Source organism: Chlorocebus sabaeus, chromosome 14 (assembly GCF_047675955.1).
Source record: "Chlorocebus sabaeus isolate Y175 chromosome 14, mChlSab1.0.hap1, whole genome shotgun sequence".
Lineage (NCBI taxonomy): Eukaryota > Metazoa > Chordata > Mammalia > Primates > Cercopithecidae > Chlorocebus > Chlorocebus sabaeus.
In genome coordinates this window covers 48136656-48163552 of record NC_132917.1, presented here as the reverse complement: position 1 = coordinate 48163552, position 26897 = coordinate 48136656, and the positions used below count along the sequence as shown (strand labels likewise).

Sequence of the window (26897 nt, the reverse complement as noted above, 5' to 3'; positions counted from 1 at the left end):
TCAACTATGAAACTCTATCTCCTTGTAGTTTTAATCTGCATTTCCCAGATTAGTAACAGGGTAGAATACCTTTTCATTCATTTATATCTGTATATGGATATATAGAATATGAATATATAGATATATACGAACATACAGCTATGAATATATATCTATCTATATACCATTTGGGTTTCCTCTTCCATAAAACATCTATTGAAGCCTTGTGCCTATTTTTCTATGAGTTTTCTTAATGATTTGTAATGTGTGGATACTAATACTTATATGTGATGCAAATATCTCTCCCCAGTAGATGACCTGTCTTTTCAATCTCTTTATTAGTTGTCTTTTAATAAGAAACTTCTTTACTTTCATATGGTGGAATTTATTAACCCTTTTCTTTATGGTCTGCAGTTTGTTTTATAGTTTTTACCTCCTCAACTCACCAAAAATGCATACGCGTATTTTTTACCCAATTTCATCTTTCACATATAAACATAAAATTGTTCCAGCACCATTTATTAAAAACTTCAGGCCGAAGGTGGTGGCTCACGCCTGTAATCCCAGCACTTTGGGAGGCCAAGGCGGCGGATCACGAGGTCAGGAGATCGACACCATCCTGGCTAGCACGGTGAAATATCCTCTCTCTACTAAAAATACAAAAAATTAGCCGGGCGTGGTGGCGGGCGCCTATGGTCCCAGATGCTTGGGAGGCTGAGGAAGGAGAATGGCGTGAACCCGGGAGGCGGAGCTTGCAGTGAGCCGCGATCGAGCTGCTGCACTCCAGCCCCCGCAACAAAGCAAGATTCTGAGATTCCGTCTCAAAAAAAAAAAAAAAAAAATTCATTCTTCCTGTTAGAAGAACCAATCCACCATCAGTCCTTAGCGTCCCTGCACACTCTCATCCGTTGAGAATGCAAGGCCTTTTATCTGGACCATTTCTCAGTTTTTGTCTGCTGCAAGCAAACCTGAGGTATGATTTAACATCGCCTACTAAAGAACAGGCCAACTTCCAACATCTCTTCTCTCATCCATGAGATACTGAGAAAAAAAAATATTTTTAATTTCCATGTGATTAAAAAAGGTTTTTTTTGGTTACCTATTTCTAACCTAACTGAGTTGGTATTACAATAGTGTATAAGGTATCAATTCTCTAAAATTTGTTGAAACTTGTTTCACGGCCCAGTACATGATTAATTTTCATAATGATTCACTTGATGTTTCTATGGTGTGTGGATGAAATATACGTCCATTGGATTAAGCTTGTTAATTGCACTGTTTAAATTTTCTATATTCCTACTAATCTTTTTTTGAGATCTGCTTTCTACATCAAATACTTAGGCAGATATATTACAATCTCCTGCTATACTGGTAAAATTTTTCAATTTTTTCCTTGTACATCTGTTAACTTTTTGCTTCATTTTGTGGCTATGGTTATTAATTGCATGTAACTTTAAAACATATATACTCCTACCAAATTAGCCATTTCCCATTATGTATCAATTCTTTTTGTCTTTAAGTCTATTTGAAATGATGTACTAGTTTTCTTCCCATTAATATTAGCCAGGCAGCAACCTAAGTGTCCATCAATGAAAGGAATAGATGTGGTACGTATACACAATGGAGTACTCTTCAGCCATGAAAAAGAACGAGATCAGGCCAGGGGTGGTGGCTCACGCCTGTAATCCCAGCACTTTGGGAGGCAGAGGTGGGCGGGTCATTTGAGGTCAGCAGTTCAAAATCAGCCTGGCCAACATGGTGAAACCCCATCTGCACCAAAAAAAAAAAAAAAAAACCCACAAAAATTAGTGGGGCATGGTGGTGTGTGCCTGTGGTCCCAGCTACTTGGGAAGATGACGCAGGAGAATCGCTTGAACCTGGGAAGTGAGGTTACAGCGAGTTGAGATCACACCACTGCACACCAGCCTAGGCAACAAAGGGAGACGACTCAGTCTCATAAAAAAAAGAGAGAGACCCAATCATTTGCAACAACATGGATGGAACTGGAGATCATTAAGTTAAGTGAAATAAGCCAGGCACAGAAAGACAAACATCACATGTTCTCACTTATTTGTAGGATCTAAAAATCAAATGAATTGAAATCATGAACATAAGAGTAGAAGGATAGCTACCAGAGGCTGGGAAAGGTAGTGGGGGATTAGTGGGAAGGAGGTGGGGGTGGTTAATGAGTACCAAAAAAAAAAAAGAATAAGACCTACTATTTGATAGCACAATAGGGTGACTATAATCAATAATAACTTATTTATATATTTTTAAATAACTTAAAGAATGTAATTAGATTATCTGTAACTCAAAGGATAAATGCTTGAAAGGATGGATACCCTATTTCCCGGGAGGTGCTTATTTCACATTGCATACCTGTATCAAAACATCTCATGTACCCCATAAATATATACACCTACTATGTACACACTAAAATTTAAAAAAATGAAAAAAAAATTGCCAGGTGTATGTTTTTCCATCATTTTACTTTCAACATTTTTGTTTTCTTGTAGTCTCTATTCTATATCCCATATAAATGAATATTGTTTTCAAAGGCATGCATGTATTTGGATTTACTTCTACCATCCTTTTTGGTATCCCACTCTTTCCATGTTAATTTTTCTCTTTTCTTGCCTTCTTTGGTATGATTGTTTTTACTCATTCCATTTCTTTTAATCCTCTATTAGTGTGGAAGTTATATACATATTTCTATCACTGAAATGTTACCTTATAATTTTTTATATATACTTCTAAAATTCCAGTTATCTTTAGTCTGCTCCTAAACAATAAACAATAAATATATATACGTGTGTGTGTGTGTGTGTATATATATATATATATATTTTTTTTTTTTTTTCTTTTTTTGAAACAGAGTCTTGCTCTGTCACCTAGGCTGGAGTGCAGTGGCACAATCTCAGCTCACAGCAACCTCCGCCTCCCGAGTTCAAGCGATTCTCCTGCCTCGGCCTCCTGAGTAGCTGATACTACAGGCGTGCACCACCACATCCGGGTTTTTTTTCAAAAATATTTTTGGTAGAGACTGGATTTCACCATGTTGGCCAGGCTGGTCTCAAACTCCTGACTTCAAGTGATCTGCCCACCTCGGCCTCCCAAAGTGCTGGGATCACAGACGTGAGCCACTGTGCCCAGCAACAATAAAAAGATCTTTACATGCTAGCTCCAATCACCTTCTCCTTGTTTATAATATAATATAGCTTTTTATTTTTCGAGACGGAGTCTCGCTCTGTTGCCCAGGCTGGAGCGCAGTGGCACGATGTTCCTCACTGCAAGCTCCGCCCCCCCCTGGGTTCATGCCATTCTCCTGTCTTAGCCTCCTGAGGAGCTGGGACCGCAGGCACTTGCCACGATGCCCAGCTAATTTTTTTGTATTTTTAGTAGAGACGGGGTTTCACTGTGTTTGCCAGGATGGTCTCGATCTCTTGACCTCGTGATCCACCCACCTCGGCCTCCCAAAGTGCTGGGATTATAGGCATGAGCCACCGCACCCACCCCATATAGCTTTTTCTTAACTTCATAAGATGCTATTATTATTTATGCAGTCCATTTTTATTCACCCATATAATTGTCACTCTCTTTCATCGTTTCTTCTTAAATCTCAGATTTTCTACCTATGATCATTCACTTCTGCTTAAAAAATAGTCTGTCAGTGAACTTTCACATTTTGTTTGTATGAACATGTCTTTATTTTGTCCATGATCTTGAAAGATGTTTTTGCTATAGAATTCTACACTGTTATTTTGTCTCACATATCATTTCATAGTCCATTACTATTTCCATTACTGTTATCGAAACCTGATAATCCTTTGGAGGTAATGTCTTTTCTCTTAAAAATGTTCCCTTTAGTAACCTCTTTTGTATTTTCCAATTTCTTGTCTATATTGTGCTCTAAATTTCTTAAGATTTACTTCTCATTATGCTAACTTTTCAATATATTTGCTTTTATACCTATTCACTGAATTTTAATTTCAATTACTATTTTCATTTCCAGAACTTGTTTCTGTTTCAACATGTTTGCTCTTTTCATTTTTAAGCCTCTTACTGAACATATTAAATGTATTTATTTTCTATTTTCCATCTGATAATTCCAAAATGTGAACTATTTGCAGATCTGACTCAAATGATTCTCTTATATTGTGCCTTTTTCCTTGGATGGTCTGTAGTTTTTATTATAAGCCACTTATTTTCATTAGAACTTTACCAATGGGAATTCTTTGATAATGATGATTACATGTTAGGTTTTATCAGGCCCTTGGGAGTAGTAACAGCCCAGGATCATTTTAAATTCTTAAGGTTTAGTGTGAATTCATGCTGCAACTAGTGTGAGAACTGGTTTGTGGTAGCATATTTTCAGTGACATTTTTTCGATTTACAGCAATATTCGAGAAAAAAATTTACCTGTAGAAACCCTGGGGGCATAAAGGGAAAGAATTTCTATATCACTCTTACAAAGGTGCAGTACAATGGGGCTCCAAATTAATGAGGAAGACTATTTCCTGCTAAATGCTCCACCTTGACTGGGTCTAGGCTTTGCTTCCTGATCCCTGAGCCCCACAAAGCCAAGAACAGAGAAGCTCACCTGATTTGGCAAATATCCTCAAGGTAATAGCCAGGTTCAGAACTCAGCCTGCCCTAAGTACTCTCCCCTTTGCGCCAGAGCACTGATGCATTTAAGATTTTATTTTATCCAGCATTTTAGGTTGTTTTCAGCAGAAAGCTGAAGGTACTTGGTACCTTGATCCAGGTACGTGGTTCACCATGCTGCTGGAAACAGATATTTACATTAATTTCTGATGACAGTGTCACTCAAGTACATTATCCTTTATTTTAGCACATAATTTCTTATGTTTTCCTTTCTGCCTCAGCACACTTGAGAAGTTTGACATACTTCTAACAAGAGTTGCTCATTATGACAATGAATCCCAATCGGAAGTAGGTAAAGTACATATCCCTGGAGGTAAAAGATTAATGGATACTTCTACAGGCCACAAGTGTTGCAAATTTTCATTTTGTGCTTTCATTTCAATAATAAAAAATGTATTTTGCCATTTTCAAAGAGAAAAGTGAGAGACATTTTTAAAGAAAACTGCTCTAAGAACTAAAGTTGGAGATTCTCAAAATGAGATTTTTTTTTCTTTAAAAGAGATCCATATTATTTGAGAGAGGCACTGCTCCATACTGAAAGGTCTCACATTGCTATATTTAAGTTACCAAACAAACCTTACTTCCATATCTTAGTCCTCAATGGTACTGTATGTAGTCAATGTACCTGATTATATAGGTCTGCGATCCCTTATCTAAAAACCTTAGGGCCAAATATATTTCAAAATTCAGAATTATTTTGGATTTCAGAAAGGTAATACGATATCTATATATATACACATATATTTCTCTCACATCCTAGTGAAGTCTAAGGCAATACCCCAAAATAAATATGTTAATATTTCTGTGGCAAAATGTATATTCACACTAAGAAGGGGGTAAAGACCACCAATACCCTTATATCCACTCAGATCATGTTTTACCACTATAAAGGTTAAGAAAACTTTTGATTTCTGGAGGATTTTGGATTTCTAAATCATGGAAATGGACTTATCCATTTATTATCTGTTACAGAATGGAAAGCCAAGTAAAATTCATTAGAATTTCACATAACACCACAGATCTGAATAAAATCTTAATAAGGGTAAAGAGTTCACCTTAAGGGACATGAATTTAATGCATAAACTTTCTGATTCCCCCACCCCCACCAATACTTATAAGTCTCTTTTTTGTCTATCTGTGGTTTAACAGTTGAGGATACAGAGTAAGTAACCTCCTGGTAAGGAAATGTATTATGAATTACTATAATGTCAGAAGTACCTAAATGTACATAGGAATTTTAAATATAGAAATTTAAATCTATATAAAATGTATACAGGAATTTTAAATGCTAAAGATAAAGTATTAGCTATATTGGACCATGATTATAGTATCTCTGCATCTAGTAATGTAGATAAAAGGTACAGAAAGAGAAGTATAAGAGATATACTATTCAGAAGAACCTCTTCTGGTTCTTTTCTAAGAGACTTCAAATCAGAAACTTCTTGCATCTACTACATGCATGGCTCCGTTGTCATAGTTAGAGTCTATGGTAAATATTATATAATTTATAAAATGAAAATCTTCTTCCTTTAGAAAGGAATTAACATACATAATACTAGGAGATATTGGGCAGAAACTTGAGGAGGCAATATATTTGAAGTTGAAATTGCGAAGGATAAGGAACTCCACTAATTTAAAAATTCAAAAAGTAAAATCTAAATCATTTATCTTGATATTAATTACATCTGGAGACAGTGAAGCAAGGGATTATCAGCATGAGCTGTGAAGAAATACTGCTTGGGTTCAAATCCCAGCCCTGCCTTTCACTAAGCTATGAGACTTATCAATTTAGAATTATACTACTACTTACTTTCATAAGATTCTTAGTACAAAATAAACAACAAAAATAAAGCACTTAGAACAGAGGTACAGAGTAAGTATACAATGAATACTAGCTGCAGAGATAGTAATGATGGTTATTACTATTATAAATTTTAAAATTATTAGCTTTCTTCCTAAAGTAGATATAAATATAAATATTATATCTAAATATAAATATAAATATAAATAAATATAAATATATAAATATTATAACCTCCAAATATAAAAATTAGGGTACAAAATCAGTAACAAGGCTTTATATTTTGAAGTTTTGAAATTAAAAAAATATTTGTCTAGTGTTAAGGATAGATCTCCCTCACGACCAATGACATCCACTGACGAGGTGGCCAAATGAGATCAGGACTTCTTGGAAGAGTGCCACAATACGTGTTTCATAATTTTCTTTATTATTCCACTTTCACTTCCTTATTATATTTGTCTCCATGCACTTTGCTTGCAGATATTTTGCCAATCATGCAACATGATAGAACCCTTCTTCTAATCCTTGTAGTTTAAATAATCCAAAAGAACTTAAAATATATAAACTTTTAATATTTTGTTATTAATGGCCAAGAAAGGTCTAAATTACTTTATTAACAGCTTTGTCTGATGCCAACATTCTCACACACAAAGAATTTATGAACAATAAAAATATACTACCTCTGAAATAATCATGAGTTTTCACTATTAATGCCATTCTCAATAATAAAAAGAAAAGACACAGCAACAAATGTAATGGCATCATCAAAACTGGACAAGAATATAAATATCTCCTAGTTACATTCATTTGTATCCAACTAATTTAGAATGTACTATTCTGTTTCAGAATTCTTAAGTTAAAATACTCAAAATAATAATTTTCTATCCATTTTTGAGATAATACTTTTAACAAATGAGGCAGATCTAAGAAAAATATATAAATAACATGGTTAATTCTAACCTAGCAACTACAGTACATTAAAAATACAGGTATACGAATATAAAATTTATTTAATGACCAAAAAAAATCCAGCTCAGTTCAGAAATTCTCATGAACATAAAGGTTCTGGGTTTTTTTCTTCTGGTTCTGTCACCCAGGCTGGAGTGCGGTGGCATGATCATAGCTTACTGCAACCTCAAGCTCTTGGGCTCAAGTGATCCTCCCACCTCAGCTCCCTGAGTAGCTGGGACAACAGGCATGTGTCACCACACTCAGCTAATTTTCTTATTTCTGTAGAGGCAGGGTCTCCCTATGTTGCTCAGGCTGGTCTCAAACTCCTGCGCTCAAGGATCCTCCTGCCTTGGCCCCTCCCTAATTGCAAGGATTACAGGTGTGAAACACTGTGCCTGGCCAACATAAGTGATTTTTAGTGCACTCTTTAATAACTTACATAGGTCCACAGCAAATAAAGCATAGCTGCAATTAACTCGGTTCGATTAATCATGAATCATGAGTTCAATACCTTAAAAAAGTGCTTTTAAAGGTTTATTATTGAATCTCTTCATGCTACATTTTCAATTTTATTTAAGTTTCTATCTTACGTATACTATAGTTCTTAGGGTCCTAAATCTATGTTGTTTCTAAATAATTGTTTAATTTTTTAAAATTTATATTTCATCCATTATATTGTCTAAGAATTCTTACTGGGAAATAAAATATAGCACTGAGAAAAGACTCAGATCAAAACAAAATACGATAGTCAATTCTTGATAGCCCAAAGCAAACTTAGGCAAATTTAGTGTTACCTTGTACCCTTGGGCCAGTCACTGAATATCTTTCCTTATTACCTCTTTGGGTAATGAAGAACATCAATTGTGCTGTTTCTAATAAGCTTTACTACATGGAGTGAAAAAGAACCATGCCATCTGTTATTTCTACTAGAACTGGGAAGAAGTTGAAACCAACACTTGAATAACTGTACCAAGAGGCCTGAGGAAGACTGTAGCCAGTCCCAGGCTTTAAGCAAGAAATAATTAACCTCAAACTATATGGCTGTATCTAGCCTACAGATAAAATTGTTTCTCACCATTTTGACCCTACTACTCCAGCTTCTTACTTAAAATCAGTCCCATTAAATACTTAAACACGTGAATCCTGAAGCATATAAAAATAGGATTTTTTGGTTACACTTAATTTAAAAGTTTACAATCTCTAATTCTTTTTAGGTGGTCTTAAGGTATTTGGAAACTTTAACTGCATGTCATCAGCAAACAAATCAATTTCACAAATGTCAAAAGAGCAACCAGAAAGCAGGCATCATCTCAGATTTGTGGCTTTCTTATCCAATCACTCTCAAGTAACCAATATTAAAAAAACAAATTGACTTAGGCTAAGATAACCCTACTAAAGGGAAAGAGATAGTTATTCACTGAATTCAGATCACTAAACAATGTTTTTCACAGAAAAAGAAATGTCTACTACAGAGCTATGGCAAAGCCCAGAAATCCAAATGTTTGTCAATTTTATGGAAACTGCCTAGCAATTAGTTCGATTCTTCACTGCAATCTAAGCTTTGCCACTAAGATTTAATATATAATAAAATAAATTTCCATTCAATTTTCCTCTCCTTTCCTCACCTCCAATATTCTTAGGAATGAACCATATTTATTAATTATAATAAGGTACCATTTCTCAAGCCTGGAAGCCACAGCATTGTATTTCTCAGATTTATTCAAAAGTATAATCAGATTACAATAAACTTGACATAATATATTTTAGCAGTTTACAGATACTAATATTTTCTAAATCTGAAGACTTCCTCATTTTTAAAAAGGAAAACAATTTTTTATTTTTATTTTTTTCCTTGTAATTAAGGTTGGTTCTCACTCAAAAAAGGAAAACAATTTTCTTCCTGTTAATTTGTCGAGTCAGTAGCAAAAATAAAGTCTAGCATTTACTGAACGCACATTATCTGCAATGCACTGTGTAATAAACTTAACAGCCACCACAGCTTTAAAGATATTCCATAATCTCAGAATATCTAAAAACACTGGTAAACCTCATGTAAGAAAAAAAAAAAGGCATATAAAAGGAAGGAACTCACAACCTTTCCTACTGATTTAAAAATACATTTTTGTTTTGATTAAGATTCTCCATTATAAATAATGTCTATCCCCATAAAATCCAATACTGAGATTACAGAGTAAAATCAAATCCCAAATGTACTGCAAAAAGATGTATATTTGATTATAATGCTACATGATGTCATGCATCCAGGAGAACTGAAGCATTATGGTCTCTTAGGGATAAAACTGCCTCTTGGTCATAGATTTAGGTGACACAGCATGTGATCCATTGTCTCTAAACAAAAAATGTGTGCAGCTGCATTTTCTAGTCAAGGGGGATGGGAGTGCAGAATACAAAAGGGTCAAAGATCTGTCTCGTGGAGAAATTGCTTCTCAAATGAGAGTAAAAAATGAAATAAAAGTGAGTGGGGGGAAAACCTTTCTCCAACTCATACTAAAAGCAGATACCCTTAAAACTAAAACAAAAGAAAAAAAAAATATGTGTGGCAACCTTCCACTGAATTCACTTTTCTCCTATACTAACTTGCCCAGATTCAATTTGTAGACCATGTGTTTAGATGCCACTTCTATTTAAATATTAATAATTTTCTGTCAATTGTACATAGTATATAGACTTTCTCTACACAATGTTGCAGTATTTGTCTCAAAAAGAAAAGTGTAGTCATTCGCCCCTTTCTTGGGGAAGTTAAAATGAACCAATAACCTACAAACCTGATATTTTCTGCATAAAGACCAAATACATTAAAACGAGTCCCTAGCACATAATCCTCCTCCCTTTCACAGAAACACCGATTTCAAAAAGCAGTACCACAAAAGATCTAAATTGAGTGAAAACTGTTTTAAGAAAAATGGTTATTTTTAATAAATGTTAAAAAAATTGGTGACTAAATAATTCATAAACTTCTATTATCTCAAACATAGCACTTATATACCCTACATGTTACTAAATACAACAAAAAAGAACCACTACTAGCTCTTAGAGTAAATCTGACTTAGAAAACCCATCTACTTAAACTTCAGGATTGCTATCAATGCCATATCTAAACACAACTAAGTTAAAAGCAGAAAAAAAACTGACAGCACAGAAATCAAAGAACAAAAATAAAAGGATAAAAATATACTTACCATCTAGAATCAGAAGTAATATCACCTGTACTATAAGTCACACAGTGACCAATTATTAGCCAACCAGCACTTTGGTTTTTTGACAGACTTGTACAGTCAGCCCTCTCCATCTGTGGGTTCTGTATCCATGGATTCAACCAACTGCACATCAGAAATATTTGGGGGGAAAAAAAGGTTGGTTGTATCTGTAACGAACACATATAGACTTTTTTTTCTTGTCATTATTCCCTAAACAATACAGTATAACAACTATTTATGTAGGATTTACATTATATTAGGTATTATAAGTAATCTAGAGACTTAAAGTACAGTATATGGAAAGAAGTGGGTAGGTTATATGCAAATACTACACCAGGTAATACAAGAAACTTGAGCATCTTTGGATTTTGCTATCTTCAGGAGGTCCCAGAATCAATCCCCCATGATATCAAGGGATGACTATATTGCACTTGAAAAACAACACTGAAAGGAACAAAGTTATAGAAACCTAAAAAGTCAACAGATCTAATGTCCTAAAGGACAAATTTGATTGGCATTTGAATATAAACAAGCAGTCCTGTCATCAAAATTTGTTTATGTATAATATTTCAATGCCTTGAATATAAGTCATAGTCATGCAGTAAATCATCTATAGCCAATTGAATTGCTCCACTGAAAAGAAGCATCTTTTAAAAGTATATTTGTGATCTGAAATAAATCTAATAAATGCAGACAATATCTTACTAACAGCCCTAATGTCAAATTTGGAAAGCAAAAGTAAAACTTAGGACTCTATACTGATTGGTTTAATATATTGATTTTATATGTAATTCTAAAAGCAAAAATATAATTAACACAAAATTAAGTTGATTTTAAAGAGGGTTACATTAACCTCATACATACCCTGACTTAAAAATATATTTATGCTAAAAAATTATTAAAAATATTCATGTTATTAAAGACTATCTCCAGCTGGGCACGGTGGCTCACACCTGTAATACCAGCACAGCACTTTGGGAGGCCAAGGTAGGTGGATCACCTGAGGTGGGGAGTTCGAGACCAGCCTGATCAACATGAGAAACCATGTCTCTACTAAAAATACAAAAGTAGGTGTGGTGGTGCATGCCTGTAATCCCAGCTACTTGGGAGGCTGAGGCAGGAGAATTGCTTGAATCCAGCAGGCAGAGTTTGCGGTGAGCCAAGATCGCACCATTGTACTCTAGCCTGGGCAACAAGAGTGAAACTCCGTCTCAAAAAAAAAAAAAAAAAAAAAAAAAAAAAAAGACTATATCCAGATCATTTTAGAAAGTAATACTTTCTAAAATAAATGTTTCTAAATAAACTTACATGGAATATAACCTAAATTCTAAAAAGCCATTATCAACTGCAGCTACATATAGCTAAGTAGTCTAGTGGTCACTACTAGCAGACATGGTTAGCAAGTGAGTGGATGTTAGTTCTATTTGCTACTATAAATACTGGAAAAGAAAATGACTATTTTTTTTTCTTTTTGGAGACAGATTAATGTTTGCAGTATTTTGTTTTGCTTTTTTTTTTTTTTTTTTTTAAAAAAAAAAACTGTTGAGTTTGAGATGTTTGTGAGATATCCAAGTAGGACAGGCATTTGGGATATACATGATCTAAAGTTCAGGAAAGAGGTCTGGTCTGGAGATAATTTTTGGAGTCATTAAATCTGAAATATCTCTCAAATCTGTCCACTTTTCTCCATTTTCACTGTCACAACTATAGCCTAGGTCAACATTATCTTTCATCCAGACCACTGCAAAGGTAGTATAGGTTGAATACTCACTCCTTATCAGAAATTCTTGAGACCAGAATGCTTTGGATTTGGGATTTTTGGGGACTTTGGAATATTTATTTGTATATATATGATGAGATACTTAACGGATGAGACCTAAGTCCAAACATAATATTCATTTGTTTCATATATATCTTATACAAACAGCCTGAAGGTAATTTTATTTTTCCCTTAAGATATGCTGAATAAACTATGTGTTGGTTTGAATAAACCATGCACCTGCATTTTGACTACAAACCATCACATTAGGTCAGGGATGGAATCTTCCACTTGTGGCATCATGTTGGCACTCAAAAAACTTCAGATTTTGGAGCATTTCAGATTTTGGGTTTTTGCATTAGTGATGCTCAACCAGTATACATGAATGGAAACCCCTATGGTGTGTTCTGCACAACCACACACAGTAGCTCCTACAGTATCTTCCTAAATTAAGTCTCCCTACACTTATGCCAGACTCTCTCTTAATTTGTTATCTGTAATATAGCTAATGTAATACTGCAGAATGCAAATCTAGCAATGTCCCTTTCCTGCTTAATCCATCATGGGGACCCTTAGGTCAAAATCCTTAACCTCGTATACAAGACCCTGTGTATTTTAGCCATGCTCTAACCTTTCAGGACACATTTTTTGCCACCCTTTTCCTTGTTCTTTTCATTTCAGATATCTGAATAGACCATGCTTTCTCCTCTCTCAGAGCCTATACACATCCTACTCCTGCCTGGAACACTCTTCATTCCACCTCACCCTGGCTAACTGCTATTTATTACTCGCACCTCAGCTTGGAAATCTTGGGAGAAGAAGGCCGGGCATGGTGGCTCATGTCTGTAATCCCAGCAATCTGGGAAGCCAAGGCAGGCAGATCATTTGAGGCCAGAAGTTTGAGACTGGCCTGGCCAATATGGCAAAAACCCCATCTATACTAAAAATACAAATATTAGCTGGGCATGGTGGTGTGTGCCTCTAATCCCAGCTAGTTGGGAGGCTGAGGCATGAGAATCATCTGAACCTGGGAGACACAGGTTGCAGTGAGCCAAAATCACGCCACTGCACTCCAGAGCCTGCGTGACAGAGGAAGACTCCGTCTCAAAAAAAAAGAAATCTTGGGGGAAGAACTCTCTAAAATCCCAGAGTATGGAGGAGCTCCAGTTCTACTCTCCCACAGTGCTCTAACTTTTTGATAACAATTGCCACACCTGAGATGGTTTAATACACATCTTTCTTGACTAACTGAAAGCTTGATAAGGGCAGAGCTAGTTGTCTGTTTTGTTTACTGCTCAAATATTTGTTGTCCGGCAAATCTTGGCTCTAGTTCTGCTAGTACGTAATTTTGTCATCTGTAAAATGAGATGTTAGACTTTATTATAATAATATAAATTCTAATCAAAACTGAAATTCAAATATTACTAGCTTTCCTATAGATACATACACGTGAGATCTACATTTCCCCTCTGTATCTATTCCACATACACTCACGTTATATTCCATACATATTTACAGATGTATGTGTACATTACAAATACACACACACAGAGAATGAAAGAGCTAGTACTTTCATAAATTTAAAAAAACTCATTGAATGCTTATTGGTAACAGGTATTGTTGTAAATACTTTACTAGTATTAACTATTTTAATCTTATTCATAACAACCCTATCAAGTAGTTGCCATTATTAGTGTCTATTTTATATGCAGAAACACATACAGAAAAAGATTAAACAGTGTGCTCCAAACTGGAAGTACGGCTCTAGAGTTCACACTATTCACTACTACACTAGCCTGACATCCTGCCTAGATTGCTTTATAAGTACCAAAGACCAAAAACAAACAAACAAGCAAAAATCAATATATGATTCAGTATCTACATCCTCAAGCTAATGCTTCTGTATTAGAAGTCAGTCCAAACTATACTAATCCTGTTCAAATACATTTCTCTACATGCTTGCTTTTGATATTCTAACAACTGGATTGTCTACCTTCCCTATCATCATTCAGTCAAACCCTAATATTTAAGGCCTAGTAACAACTCTTCCACATAATTCCCACCCCCAGCTTTTTTCTGTTAGAGTCTTTAAATCTCTCCGTGTTCCAACTGCATTTACATTTCTTCTTTTTACTGTAATTATTTATGTTAAGAGAGCAAAAGAAACAATAGACATGAGATCACTTCATAAACACTAAAGTTATTTTATAAGATACTTAATACACACCAAGTCAAAAGTATTGTTAACCAAAGAAAGAAAATAGAAAACAATGGACTCAATATCCCTAAACAGAGTACTTCAAAAGCAAGCACAACCTGGCTCTAACTTGCTGCCAATTTGAATAGAAATTATACCCAAACCATACCACATCATTAAGTTTTGTTTTAACTAATCAAAGAAGCCATTTTAATCAAACTACATGAAACAAAAAAAAATTGAAGGATGAAATATGATATTCATTCAAATATTTACTGATCCAGGCACTTTGGGAGGCCAAGGCAGGCAAATCGCTTGAGGTCAGGAGTTCAAGACCTGGCCAAAATGGCAAAACCCGTCTCTACTAAAAATACAAAAATTAGCCGGGCAAGGTGGTGGGTGCCTGTAATCCCAGCTACTTGGGAGGCTGAGGCAGGAGACTCACTTGAACCCAGGAGGAGGAGGTTGCAGTGAGCAAGATCGTGCCACTGTACTCCAGCCTGGCTGACTGAGTGAAACTCTGTCACAAAAATAAATAAATAAATAAAAAATTACTGAGCAATTTATCATTCACATACAGAATACTATGCATTGTATTATGTTTTCCGTTCTATTTTGTGATCTTTTCACTTTCTAAATTTCAGGTCTCTACTTAAGAGATAGTTGATGATATCTGACAATAGTATAGCAAAAGAAAACTTTTAAAATATTATTTTAATTCCATCTGAACAGTATTTCAAAGTAGTAATTGAAGGAAGTCAACAGTAAATCAATTTGTATAAAAAGCACTACTAAATTTGATAGCCATATGCAAAAGAATGAAACTGGACCCATCTCTCACCACATACAAAAATTAGCTATAGAAAAGACTTAAATGTAAGACCTAAAACTATACTATAAAAATCCTAGAAGCAAACCTAGGAAAAACTCTTCCGAACATTGGCCTAAACAAAGAATTTATGACTAAGAACTCAAAAGCAACTGCAACAAAACCAAAAACAGACAAATGAGACTTAATCTGCTAAAAAGCTTCTGTACAGCAAAAGAAATAATCAATAAAGAGACAACCCACAGAATGGGAGAAAATATTAGCAAACTATACATGTGACAAAGGACTAATATTCAGAACCTACAAGACACTCAACAAGAAAAACACAACTTTATCAAAAAGCGGGCAAAGGGCATGATCAGTTACTTTTCAAGACATAAAGCAGTCAACAAACATGAAAAAAATGCTCAACATCACTAATCATCAGGGAAATGCAAATTAAAACTACTATGAGATACCATCTTCCACCAGTCAGAAAAGCTATTTATCAAAAAGACAAAAAATAACAAAGCTGGCAAGGATGTGGAGAAAAGGGGAATGAGCATACACTGTTGGTGGGAATGTAAAGTAATACAGTCATTACAAAAAACCGTATAGAGGTTCCTCAAAAACTAAAATCAGAACTACTATGACGTTTCAGGTGACAGAGAATTCTAATTACCTTAATTTGATCATTATATGTTGTACCAAAATACCACATGTACTCTGAAAAATATATCAATTATAAAAAAGAAAAAAACAGAATATTTTAAAAATATTGATATACCAATAATAAACCTCCATTATGACTAAAGTCCACCTCATCCAATCCCTACACTTTGGGGAAAGTAAGTTCCTACTCCGTGTTCTCATAATAACCTTTAATGTATGTTTAGAAGAATATGTCTCATAATGCAATTATTTACTTACATGCATCTTATTCCTAGCACAGTATAAATGAAAGCATTCATACTTTCAAGAGATTGAATCCCAAAGTTACAACTAAAAAAAAAGAAACAGAGAATAAAATAACATCCCTATAAACAATAAAAGCAAGTCTGAAAGAGATGCTCATAGAAGAGATAAAAATGAACTCCTATTTCAAAGCAAACTTAAAAAAAATTATATGAGAAATACATATATCAGATACACATAGTATTATATATATATCAAATATATCAGAATTAGAAAAGCTCAGAAGAAATGAGGTGCTCAAGAAAGAATTTAAAATAAAAGAGAAAAAATCATTTCAGAAACGAAGACTTAAAGGATTACGAGAAAAAATGTATTGGATAAAATCTTAGAGAAACAGAAGGTGTAAAGAAAGAAAGCTTAATGAAAAATAAAAAAAGGAGTGGGGAGTGCAAGAATCTGCATGAGTGTGAACATGAGCAAGAAAGCAGGCTTAACTATAGCATCTAGGGATACATACTTGAATAATAAAACCAAAAACGTAATTCATTTTCAGAAAAACCAGGACAGTGGTTACTTTTTAAAGGACAGGGTTACACAGGTGCTAGCCTTATAATTCACTAAGTTACACATTTGTTTTGTGTGGTTTTCTGCATTTGTTTCACTTTACAATTACAAAAAAAAAAAAAAAAAAAAAAAGAATTTAGGAAAATAAACTGCTGCTGACATTAATTTAAAACTACCTCTAGCCCAGGCACAGCAGCTCACACCTGTAATACAGGCACTTTGGGAGACCGAGGTAGGCAGATTACCTGAGGTCAGGAGTTCGAGACCAGCCTGGCCAACACGGTGAAACCCATCTCTACTAAAAATACGAAAAAATTAGCCAGGCGTGGTGGCTCATTCCTGTAGTCCCAGCTACTCCCAAGGCTGAGGCAGAATTGCTTGAACCCCAGAGGCGGAGATTGCAGTGAGCTGAGAACACGCCACTGCACTCCAGGATGGGCAACAAAGCAAGACTCCATCTCAAAATAAAAAAGGAACTTACTTGCTATTATAATTATGTATAATTATTTGCTTACAGTTCTATCTCAGCCACTAGACCTGTAGTTCTCAAACTTTCAATGTTATCCCACAATAAGAAATGTATTTTTTTCATGGAGACCCACAATATATATACATATATAACTAAAACAAAAATTTCATGAAATAATACTTTTACCCTTACCATATATAATGTACTAAAATTTATTTAGATTGTTTTTTAATAAAAGCTGGCCACAATTTCATGAAACAATACTTTTACCCTTACCACATAAAATGTACCAAAATTTTTTTAGATTGTTTTTTAAGAAAAGCTGGTCACAATTTTCCACCCCAATTCAGTCACCCATTTAAGAAATACTACACTAGAATCTAAATCCTTGTTGGCAGAACTCAATACATTCATTTGTATGCCCTAGTACAGACCATAACATGTAGTGAACATTTAAATGTTTAAATGAATGAATAAATATAGTAGATGCTGTACTAGAGAACTGAAACGTATCTTCATTGCTTTGGGGCAAGTTAAAAAAAAAAAAAGAGAAAAGTGAAACAGAAAGGCTCTCAAGTCAAATTGACCCACCAGCCACCAACACACTTATGCAATCTCTGACAAATGACTGAACCTCCTTGAGTCCCAGGGAATAATACCACTTACTTAACTTGCTAAAACAATAAAGTACCAACATTCCTGCCACAGAGTAAGCATTCTATAAATATTAGTTTCTCTCCCTACCTTGTATTCTTCCCTACTCCTTCTTAGGAACAGATCAAGATGTAAGCATCTCATCCTAACAAATACTCATTTTTTTAAAGACTTCAGATTGTAGTACAAAGATTAATGATTTTTTTCAAGTCTGAGATTTGGGTAAATACCCAGTATTGCATTTACACAATTTCTCATTATCTGTTTATGAGAATATGACACTCCTTACAGCATTATTGATAATTAAATTATGGCTAGGTGTAGTGGTTCACACTTGTAATTCCAGCACTTTGGGAGGTTGAGGTAGGCAGATCACTTGAGGTCAGGAGTTCAAGACCAGCCTGGCCAACATGGTGAAACCTCATCTCTACTAAAAATACAAAAATTAGCCAGGCACTGTGGTGTATGCCTGTAGTCCCAGCTACTCAGGAGGTTGAGGCTGGAGAATTGCTTGAACCTGGGAGGTGGAGGTTGCAGTAAGCCAAGATGGAGCCACTCACTGCACTCCAGCACGGGCAACAGAGCACAACTCCATCTCAAAAAAAAATTAAATTATATACTCATGTGTCTAGTATAATATAACCATGCCAGTACACAGCAGACACAATAAAGACTGCAGTTGTTGCTATGATTATTAATAATTGTTGTTCAATCAGCATAGAAAGAGGTAGTATTTAAACTGAATTTTTAAGGATGGAAGGGTTGGACAAAGGCATAGTGCAGTTAAAAGGATCAGTAAAATCTTAATTATAAGAAATCGCTTCTCCTTTTTTTCCTATTTCCTCTTGTAAGGAAAAGAAAAAAACTACAAGGATGTAAATGTGTCAATTTCCACAATTCTCTATCTCCAAAGTTATATACAAAACTCAGAAGAACCACACTAACCCAGTATCAATGCAAAACTTGAATGTAAATATTGGCCCGATGAGGTGGCTCATGCTTAAAATCCCAGCGCTTTGGGAGGCTGAGGTAGGAGGATCCCTTGAACCCAGGAGTTTGAGAAGAGCCTGGGCAACATAGTCAGACCTCCCCTCTACAAAAAAAAAAGAAAAAAGAAAAATTAAAAAATTAGCCAGGGGTGGTGGAGCATCCCTGTGGTCCCAGCTACTTGGTAGGTGAGGCAGGAGGTAACTTGAGCCTAAGAGGTGGAAGTTGCAGTGCACTGTGATTGTACCACTGCACTCCAGCAGGGTTGGGGAGTGTGACCCTGCCTCAAAAAAAAAATAAAAGATTTTAAATATATAAAAATTCTGTTCAATGGGCTATACAATTTAAAGTGTATTAATGACATATTTTAGAAAGAATTTCAATTAAGAGTTCAAAGTAAGAGTGTTTTGTAGTTAACCCAGTTTACCAGAAAAATATTAACTGGAATCTTTACTTAATAAGTCCTTAATAAAATTTTATTCTCCAATAAAATTGGTATTATTTGGTTAAAAACATTCCCAAAAACATTTCCAATGTTAGGATGGCAGCACTGTTCTTCTCTTCTATTAAATATACAGTAAATTCCCTCCAAAAACGTTTATTATCACTTTGAAAACTTTGGTTAATGTTTTTTATTTCCTCAGCCTCATTTTCTTTTTCCATAAATAAATAAGCATGGCTTCTCATAGAGAGACAGACCAGGGTCCCTGTTGTTTTCCCCATGTGTTTTCTCCAACACACCTTTCAAAAAACTTCTCATAAAAAAAAAAAAAAAAGCTCTTGAGTAGCAGAAGCACCAATACCTGTAAAAATACTAGCAAGAAGGCAAGAATTTTCTTCTAACACCTGTAAACATTTTTAAGATAGGAAGATAGTTAACAGTAATTAAACTATCCCAGTGATTTAACAGTAATAAAACTACTTGGGAAGAATCAAAGTAATTTTCCATTATCTGTGCTGGGAGCAAAGAGATGTCTATTTTTATGGTATGCCTATTTAACCTTTATGCTAATAGCATATATTCTAAATGTTTACTCAAGAGCTTTTATTATTTAGCCTTTTAGGGCTTTAGCAATTTTATGTTTATAAACTGTCAACGAAATCAGGACCTAAGGTGAGGAGACACATCCTATGTGATATTTAAATCAGGCAGGCTCCAGAAGAAGAGAAATGTCTCTCTTGCTCACCACTGTATTCTTAGCAACTACATACAATAGATACTAAATAAATATCTGTCCAACTTTAAATATTCGTTTATAGAAAGGAAAATTAGGTTGAGGGAAATTAAAAAATACATGAATCAAAATTAGGTTAAAGCTTTTGAGTATGGCACGTACTTAGCGACTTGCTTCCAAAAGAGTAGATTGGAAGGAGGCAGGAAAGTGGGCGAAACTCCACAAAGACCTCAACCATGTGATCAAGGTAATTATCATCAGTTTTATCATGTTGTTAGTTTGTATCATTGATATGATGTGATGAGGTTGGCACTTCATCTCTGTTATCTTCCTCCCTAAAACTTATAATCCCAGTCTAATCATCAGAAAAATACCAGATAAATCTCAATTGAGGGATATTCTATAATATGTCTGACAAGTACTTCTTAAAACTGTCATAGTCATCAAAACAAAGAAAAGTCACAGAAAGTGAAATTCAGGAACAACAAAAAAAGACATTAGGGAAAAATTAGTGAAATTGGAATAAAGTATGTAGTCTAGTTAATACTACTGTAACAATTTTGTTTCCTTAATTGTGATAAATGTACTATTGCAATGTAGGAAATTGAACAGGAGAAACTGGGTGAGGTATACTCTGTCTACTAGCTTGCAACTTTTCTGTAACTATAAAACTATTCTAAAATAAAAAGTTTATTTAAATAGAAAAGTTAGGGTAAGGGAAATAAAGTATATATGAATTAAAATCCCTTAGAAGCAAATAATAATAAATGTTCTTTTGATTCCTTTATCTTTAGTGAAAGGATAGGGATAGCATTCTCATTTATGAAATAAAATTACTAATAAAACAATACTATAAGCCAGGCGTGGTGGCTCCCGCCTATAATTCCAGCACTTTGGGAGGCTGAGGCAGGCGGACACCTGAGATCAGGAGTTGGAGACCAGCCTGGCCAACATGATGAAACTCGGTATCTACTAAAAATACAAAAATCAGCCAGGCGTGGTGGTGGGCGCCTGTAATCCCAGCTACTCCGGAGGCTGAGACAGGAGAATCACTTGAATCCGGGAGGTGGAGGCTGCAGTGAGCCGAGATCGCGCCACTGCACTCCAGCAATACTATATGCATTGCACATATCTGTAGTATGAATTCTGAAGTCACATATGACCAAAGCAAAAGCTCCTTTAAATGTTAGTTTTCCAAAGCATCAATCTTTGTTCTCAACCCTTCAAAAATTCTTTTTTTGTGTGACACGGAGTCTCGCTCCGTTGCCCACACTGGAGTGCAGTAGCATGATCTCAGCTCACTGAAACCTCCACCTCCTAGGTTCAAGTGATTCTCCTGCCTCAGCTTCCCAAGTAGCTGGGACTACAGGCATGCCCCATGAGGCCCAGCTAATTTTTGCATTTTTGGTAGAGACAGGGTTTTGCCATGTTGGCCAGGCTGGTCTCAAACCTCCTAACCTCAGGTGATCCTCCTATCTCAGCCTCCCAAAGTGCTGGGATTACAGGCACGAGTTAAGCAATCCTTTTTTCAAGAGATGAGAGCCTGGCTACATTGTCCAGGCTGGAATTGAACTCCTGATCTCAGGAGATCCTCCTGCCTTAGTCTTTAAGTATTTTATGACCTCATTTACTTTTCTTTCTCAACTAAAAATTGCTCTTAGTGGTTAGCACATATACTTATTTCTCAATTGTATTGTCTTTTCTGCCCTGAGGCCTAGATACCACTTCAATATCTTTATCTATTTTCTCTGATTGAGCACCATCGTTATGGGGTAATTAAAATTCCAATAAAATGATGTTGCTATAACTTCTCTATACAGTTGTTCTTGTGCAGATTTTAAATGGTTCCTGTGGTTTAACATTCTTCAAGTAAAACTGATTCAAATAAAAACATACATTACAGAAATAATTCAAATCTATCAAAGCATTCACAAAATGAAACGATGCATTAGTAAACAAGGACTGTCCTTAAATTCAAAAATTTTCCAAACTCTCCAAAAGTTTATTTTTTATCTCCAACTCTTTGACCTTCTACTTTTATATATTCTAAAAACTATATTTCATTCTCTTAAAATCAGTTCATGTTAACATTCATATTAACTTCACATTTTTTCAAAAAAAGCCTTAAAAAGTACACATATACACCAATCAAATTACTACTTCATCCCTAAAAAAGTATTTTCACTGGTAATGTTATTTACGTATGTTTAGATCACAATTTTTACATAAAAAGAAAAAAAAACCCTGAGATATTTCTAAAACTATCAAAAAGAAATCCTCCAGATAATGCAATTATTTCTGATTACATTAGAATCTCATTAATGGTTTTGAAATTCAAGTAATATTTTTTCCCAAAGTTGGCAAACTCCATAATGCACTATTCTACTATTCCCCATCACTCTATGATGGTACCTAATAACGCTGAGGTTTTAAAGATGGATCATAAAAACAGCAGAGAACGGCAAAAAACGTCAGTATACACCTTAGAAGTCCTGCAAGGTAACAGAGGTAAGTCTTAAGATTCGGATGGAACAGGTACAGGCATTAATGGCTCAGCTTCCTCCTCTTCGCCATCTAAGAAAGCACCAAGATAAATGTACAAGCAAAGCGACAGCACAGTTACAAAGCCCCTGGCTACCAGAGAAACCTCAGCCCCTAGTGCCGCTAGTGCACTCTATTACACTCAGCCGACCACGTGGCTGTCACAATCAGAAAAAAGATATGAGAAACAGCTTCAACTAACCTGGAAATACTTAACCGCCCTCCTCCCCTCACCTCGGAGTCGGGGTGAAAGAAAGTCTGTGTCATTTCTTTGCAGGCTAAAACTCTTTTCCCAGTAGGAAGAAAATGAAGTTCAGAGACTGCTGTAAAGAGACTTTAAAGCAGAAATCCAGTGCAAGAACACTGCGAGACTGTGGCTGCTTCTGGCTCCTCAGCGAAGCAGACACCCCAACTCCCGAGAGCTGCGGTGGGAACAGAGGCATTTTGCAAAGGTGCAAAAGCGGGTGGAGTTAAGCAGGAGTGGAGGATGGAGCACGGAACACATGGACCTGGGCTGCTTTCCCCTAACTACCACCGTCCTGCCGGGTTCCACACAGGCTGCTGCTGCAGTGGGGCAAACTCGGAAGGCTGAAGGGCCTCTCCCACCGCAGACCTCTCACCTTGCCAGGAAAGAGAGGACTGAAAGGCAAAGGTAACCACGGCCCCAAAGGAGGCGGCGATCAGGAAGTGTCCATATTGCAGCACTGAAACATTAGCTCCCTCTCAAGACAGCCACCCTCGGAGGCCCCCAAGAGGCGGTGGAGGGGCGAGAGGGTGCTGGGGTCGCCCCCCCACACACACACCCAGAACCCGCCTCTGCCCACCACTACGCCCGGCCGCCCCCGGCACCCCCCCGGGCACTACTTGGCGGGGCCCACCCAGTCCCAACTGGGGCCGGACGAGGACTCCGAGCCCGGCACGTCTGGCTCCACTTCAAGCCAGAGGGGCGTTGCAAAGGCTCCGAGGTGCTTCGGGTACTTTCCTAACAGCAGATTCCAGCCCCGAGCCGAGCCCTGAGGGTCCTTGGGACCACCTCCACCCCTTCCCGGAGAGACGACACCCTTCGCCGCGGTTTCCGCCGAGCGACAGCCCCTCCCGGGAGGTCATTACCTCTCAAGAAAAACTCCTAACTCCTCACAAGCCACACTCCCCTCAGTTCGACATCCCCCGGAGCCCACACACCACCCGATACGCGCGCCGGGGACACCCCCGCGCCGGCGCAAATTCCTCATGGGACAAAAATGTCCGGGCGCGTCACGGGACAGCCGCCTACGCGCCCCACGCCTGGCGCGGGTCGCTCGCGCTGCCTCCGCGCCCGGGAGCTGCGCCGCGGGCTGAGGCGGGGAGCGCCGACTGCGGGCGGCGCCGACCCAGGAGGGCACAGCTCCGCTCCGGACTCACCGTCAGCTCGGCCAACCGGCCGGGAGGCAAGGGACCGGGCAGGGAAGACACAATATGGCAGAGCACCGCAGCTGCTCCCTAAAGCTTCCAGCAGTCGCCTCCAGGAAGACGCGGCCACGAGCAGGCAGCAGCAGCTGCAGTGGCGGCTCCGGCAGCACCACATCCCCCTCCCGCTCGCTTCCTCCCCCTCCCTCCCCTGCCCCTTCTCGGCTGCCATGGCAACGCGGCGCCAAGGAGATTAGCCCCGCCTCTCCCTCCAGTCCCGCCTCCCGGGACCCCGAGGAAGGGGGCTCGGCCGACCGCTCCTGGTTCCCGCCCACCTCCTACCGAAGGGACGGGCCTGGGATCCGGCTGGCTACCCGGCACGGCGGCTGGGGTGGGGGTGAAATGCAGGGTCCGGAAGGGCGGGGCTCACACGGAAAGCAGGGCGGAGGCGCTGTAGGCCGGTGTGGGTTTCGGGCTGAGCAGGGCAGGGGAAAGCGGGAAAATGGAAAGGCCTCGCCTGTCCGAGGAAGGACCTATAGGAGTGCGGCGGCGGCGCGGCGCGGCCGCTGAGTGGCCGAGGAGGCGCGGGGCGGGGCTAGGTTACCGCAGGGCAGGACGGCCCTAGTTGCCTGTGCCCCGACTGCTTAGACCGGCTTCGACACCCCAAGTTACGTGGGTTTACGCAAGAGCCTTCCGCTATTGCCCAGGCTTTGAAAGCGCTTTAGGAACGGTAAAGCATTGCTGTAACTTAAAATAGTGTTACTCTTGCTTGACTGAAATGTTCTGTGAAAACAAGTCAGTGTGTTTGCGGTAGGGAAAAAAAGACTTAGGGATCAACCAAAATTTAGTATGCATAGCATTTACAGAAGCTGAGGACTTCACATGCATTGTCATATCCACAATAATAACATAGCCTTGCCACATAAAATAAAGGAGTGCCCATTTAAACCTGAATTTCATATCATTGGAGTTTTTTTTTTAAAAAAAAATACGTACATCCCGTTTGGAATATACTTCCTGTTTGTTTTGGTTTGTGTTACTAAATCTGAGAACCCTATCTAACTCATGGAAACTTTACAGATACTGAAACTGAGGCTTAGAAGTGGAAACTTTACAGATATGGAAACTGAGACTTAGAAAAATGACCCGTCAAATGTATGAGAAGTGGCAGCACTAAGGCTCTCGTTTGCTGCGAATATGATCCTGATAATTAAATCTCTGAGTTTCTTTATCAATATCTTCAAAAACTAGAGTAGTGATACCTATCTCACAAAGGTGTTAAGTAGACTAAAAGAAAAGGTATACGAAGCCTGGATACTGACTGAGCATGTTCACTGCGTGTGCAGGCTCTGAGTAGAAGGTGAGCTGTGTATGAAACAAGCTGCCTGCTGACACTAAAACAAGTCAGGCTGTGGGGCTGACAGCTACAGAAGAATTATGGACGTCAGAATATATTTTAAAAATGTAAACATTTGATCCCGTCATTCCACAGATGGAACGCTGCTACATTTATATAATTTTTTTAGTCATCTACCAGTTCCATTTGTCTTTCCTTGCATTGTCCTGAAGGGCCTCACAGCTGCATTCGGAGGCCACAAGGCAAATGTACAGCGTCCTTCAATTGGAGCAGGAGTTGCTGTGACTTCTCCATTCGAAGCAATCACTGTTACCCACTCGTGGACATACTGAAGGAAATTCTTGGAAGGAGGGTGTAGTAGAGAGGGAGCAGGGGAAAGAACGAAGGGAAGATTGAAAGAACCACAAAGGAGCCACAGCCTCCTCACACCTCAGTCTTGTTTTATCTCTGCCAGCCATTGTTGTGGTGGCTACTCACATAATATATCTTAATCTTCTTACAAATTATTTTACTAATATCTTACTTGATATATTGAACTTTAATTATCTTTCTCCTCATTGCTCTTACTCCATCTATTTATTTATTTATTATTTTTATTTTTTATTTTTTTGAGACAGTCTGTCGCTCTGTCGCCCAGGCTGGAGTGCAGTGGCGCAATCTCGTCTCACTGCAACCTCCGCCACCCGGGTTCAAGCGATTCTCATGCCTCAGCCTCCGGAGTAGCTGGGATTACAGGCGTGTGCCAACATGCCCAGCTAATTTTTGTAATTTTAGTAGAGATAGGATTTCACTATGTTGGCCAGGCTGGTCTCAAACTCCTGAGGTCGGGTGATCTCCCTGTCTCAGCCTCCCAAAGTGCTGGGATTATAGGCATGAGCCACTGCACCGTGCCATCCATCTATTTTAAAATCAAGTGGCTAAGCAGTCCTCTTTAACTGTAGAAGAATCACAGAATTTGAGAGCTGGAAGATACTTCAGAGATGTATCATCCAGGAACTCAATCTATCATGAGAAAACAAATCCAGAAAAGTTATGTAATTTGTCCAAGATCAAATGATGAATCTACTACACCCTCATTCTCTAAATTCCCTCTCCTAATCCTCTTACCGACTGGTTCAACCCAGAAAGTCTGGACATATTTAAATAATCTTTGTGAGTAAGGCTGAGGTCTCAGCAAATCTGTTTTGCCTTTAGCTTACAGTCCAGGGATACTTGTATACCTACAGGTTGTTTTAGAGGACTTTGAACATCTGCCAAGGAAAAGCCCTGATTAAAGATAATGACGAGTCAGAGTGAATAGCTTTTCCCGGGAGTTTGCAATAGTAAAAAGGCTAGGAAACAAGAAGTGAACTCTAGGAAAAAGATGATTCTGGATTTAAGATCTCTTGTGAAGCTTACTATTCTTCTGTCTCCAAAATATCTCAAAGAAACATATTCAGTGATAAACTTTACTGGAAGACAAATGCATTAG

At 37.6% G+C, this 26897-nt stretch overlaps 1 protein-coding gene across 9 annotated transcripts in view; it reads right to left on the bottom strand.

Moving 5' to 3' along the window:
- The window catches only part of FOXN2 (forkhead box N2), a 65725-nt gene extending 41069 nt beyond the window's left edge, over window positions 1-24656 (bottom strand). Inside the window, exons 1-3 of one of the 9 annotated variants that reach the window (XM_038006905.2) lie at window positions 24085-24190; window positions 10597-10737; window positions 4580-4764 (exon numbers count right to left, since the gene is read on the bottom strand). The gene's annotated coding sequence lies outside the window, so the exon portion shown is untranslated. Of the gene's footprint in view, window positions 1-4579; window positions 4765-10596; window positions 10738-23793; window positions 23885-24084; window positions 24194-24411 lie in introns of those variants that run through there. The other 8 variants (XM_038006906.2, XM_038006909.2, XM_038006908.2 and 5 more) reach the window with 8 other exon arrangements.
- Between the last annotated feature and the right edge of the window lie 2241 nt (window positions 24657-26897).